Genomic DNA, 3,152 nt, shown 5'->3' with positions numbered 1-3,152 from the left:
CGATGCATACTGGATGAAGCAGCATTTTAAGCGCTTTCTCGGCACCTGCAGCCGGCCGGCAGATCATGGTGGGAGGCACCAAAAGCGGCGCGGTTTCACGGCTCGCGAGAGATGGCGCGGGGGGTCAACCGCTGCTTGCGTGGTGCGCACGCGGAGCTCGGGGCCACTGCAGATCATTCAGTGCCCTTCAACTCGAGCGGCGGCGCCGGCGGATTGAAAGCATTCCGCCGACGCGGCCGCAGTCTCCATATACCAGAATGGCAACGAGCCCCGCCGCCACCACCACGAGGGGCACGTGATACAGCACAAGATGGAAAACGCGACGGACGGACATGGTATACAGTATAAGAGAAAGAACCGACGCCGGCGCTCGCGTCACGGGAAAAGAAAACAACAAGGATCAAGTCTGGTAATAAGAAAACTGCGCCCGCGGTGCCGTGGGAGTCGGTGATGTGCGCCCGCGCGCTGTGTGGAACCTCGGCCGTGCAGAAGAAATGCAGCGGTGCGGCCGAACCAAACGAACGAAGGAAGGAAAGAAAGAAAAAGCGGCTCGCGCAACACTACTGAGAGCCAGTCACTATACTGGTGTGCGGTCTCCCCCTCGTCCGCTCTTTTGTTTCTTGTTCCTCCGCTTCCTCTGCTTCTTCACCCAGCGGCGCAGAATTAATGAAGGGCCCCCGCGTCACCTGCGAGCGATTCATGCATTCCTGGAATGGCTACGCGGGGGGGACCTGCGGCCGGGGCCACGGGGTCAGAGGTGAGCTGCACCTTTTGCCGCGGGGTCGACCGCCGCCCTCTCGCCTCGCCTTCTCCCCCCCCCCCCCCCCTCCCATTTTGCCTTTCCTTTACCTCCCGCACTTCGGCCCGCAAGTTCTGCGCAGCACCGTCGGATGATCAGAGCAAAGTGTATGGAGAACTGGCGCCGCGATATCCCCGAGTACTGTGACGGCGACTGTTTTCTTTTTCTGATTTTTTTTTGTTCGGGCACTTGTTGAATGAACAGTGAGGTGAGTTGCAGGATAACGTGCATGTTCTAAACTTACCATCATGATTATAGAGGTGCAAATGTCTTATGTGAGAGTAATGCTCACGGTGGTCGAACGCTCATATAGCGCTCGTTTGGACTGACGTCAACCGTAGCCGTCACAATACTGCGCGGATTTGGTGAGAAGCTTCCGCAGACGATGGCGACGACATCGCACCGGCGGCGCGTCGGCCACTCAACTGGCCGTACAGCAGCCGATCGCGCAAGCAAAGCCACTGTACGCGATGTTCGCTTTGCGTAACATGGATTGCGACCGTCCGCCCCCCCCCCCCCCCCCCCCCCCCATCCCCTCGCCTGCCTGAGGATGCAAAACATTGGCGCCACTGCGAGATTGCCGATGTTCCGCGCTGGTCGGACGCTTCTCAGAAAAAAAAAAAGAAAAACAGTTTGACCACACGAGACCTCAATTACCCGCGCGTCACCGCACTTGCAGCTTCTGAACGTGGCGAGTGTATCCAGAGTCCGCGCGCATCTGAAATGAGAGGATGTGTTTCGGCAAATGCGCATCACGTAGAACATAACAGAACGACCTCGAGTTGTGGCAACTACACGACTGCAAAAGATTTGTCGGCGTAGGAAGGCGAATCGATTGATACAAAATTGACTTTCGAAGCACATTTTCCATTCCCGCCAAAAAGCAGCCAATAAAGAGCAAGACAGCGAGTCTTGTGAAGGGAGCGGCACTCCGATCTGTGTTGTGTGACAATTTGTTTCCTACGTTTTGGAGCGCGGTCGCTGTTGGTTCGCTCGTTGCAGCGCCACGCATATGTGGGAGAGTGGTCTACATTTATCGAGAAAGCCACATGAGGCTTGGTGAAGAATGCGGCGGCCAGCTGACCGACGCGTCAGCTCTGCGAGGCAGCCATAAAACCCCAGAATAAAAAGCAGCCTTTCTATAAACTGTCACGCCGTCCCATAAATAGAAGTAGCAGGTACTATAGTGAACCGCCGTCCAAGCAATACTTACATACGGCGCCAATACCACGCGTCACCCCTTCGATGTTTAAGTCCCGTTTTCTTACGAGAAAACAAAACAAAAACAAACTTAATTAAGAAAGAAATGTCAAGCTGTGCAGCTGGCGTTGGGTGAAACACGCTTTGTACCGCGGAATTATCACCCCCGTAGAAACCTTTTGGAGTTTCTACAAATTGCAGAAGATCTCGTCCGTTGGTGTAGAAGTCATCCTCCCATTCACCCACTGAAGCAATTCACATCCTTCGACAGCTGTATCATAATCTTTTCGCGGGGTAAATGGCATACCGAAAGCTATAACCCTTTTAGTTTCACCCCTGTTGTTCATCTTTTGATCTTTGCGGTTCTCCGCCACCGTGGTGGCTTAGTGTCAGCTGGTTATTCCTGAGTGGATTCTAGACGCGTTATCTGCTGCCCGTAATCGGTGCACTGCTTGACGTCTTGGGTCGCGGCGGCCGCATTTCGGTGGAGGCGAAATGCAAACAACGCCCGTGGGCTGTGCGATGTCAGCGCAAAACTCAAGGGTTTGAATTAATCCGAAGTCCTCCACTACGGCATCTCTCATAGCCCATGTGTCGCTTTGGGACGTTAGACCCCACGTGCCGTACCACCTTAAATACAGACTTCTCGCTCTCTTCTTTCCTTTCATCCAGAAGAGGAGGAAGAGGAACTGCCCCAGCTCCGAGTGCTGAGCTCGGCCGCCTGCGGTGTCAGCCGAGACGTGCTCGATCGCCCGTATATACTACGTCCCTCGACGCACACTCGTCGATCGCTGCATGCTTGCAGCGCCGTGCTAAACCGATCGACGGTCCGATGAATGTGCCTCGGGGATCCTCCACACGGGCGGGCTTGCGGCATGCCCTGCCCTCACAGAGCGTGCATGCGTGCGTGCGTGCGTGTGTGTGGTGTGTGTGTGTGTAGACGAGACTACTCGGCGGGTGGGGGTGGGTCGTGCTGCTCGTGACCACGCTGTTTCAAAGGCGCGCTTGTTTCCCCCCTGGTTCTTTCTCACTTTTTGTACTGCGCATCTTTCGACGCACGTATACGCTCTCCGTGACGCTGATTCCACGGAATTATGCACACTTCGCTGCATCCCGATGTGCGTGCCCGACAAGTATACGCGCAATTCGTTCT

The 3,152-nt window shown here is 55.4% G+C and overlaps 1 long non-coding RNA gene across 1 annotated transcript; it reads left to right on the top strand.

Annotated features, from left to right (window-relative positions):
* Positions 1 to 210: 210 nt before the first annotated feature.
* Positions 211 to 2,835, top strand: LOC149359040 (uncharacterized). The gene is made up of 2 exons (XR_016288189.1): positions 211 to 757; positions 2,672 to 2,835. It is a non-coding gene; the product is annotated as an uncharacterized LOC149359040 (long non-coding RNA).
* The last annotated feature ends 317 nt before the right edge of the window (positions 2,836 to 3,152 follow it).

This window comes from Amblyomma mixtum, chromosome 2 (assembly GCF_055824585.1).
Source record: "Amblyomma mixtum isolate Tamu chromosome 2, ASM5582458v1, whole genome shotgun sequence".
In the NCBI taxonomy this organism is placed as follows: Eukaryota; Metazoa; Arthropoda; class Arachnida; order Ixodida; family Ixodidae; genus Amblyomma; species Amblyomma mixtum.
This window is presented reverse-complemented; position numbering and strand designations above follow the sequence as displayed.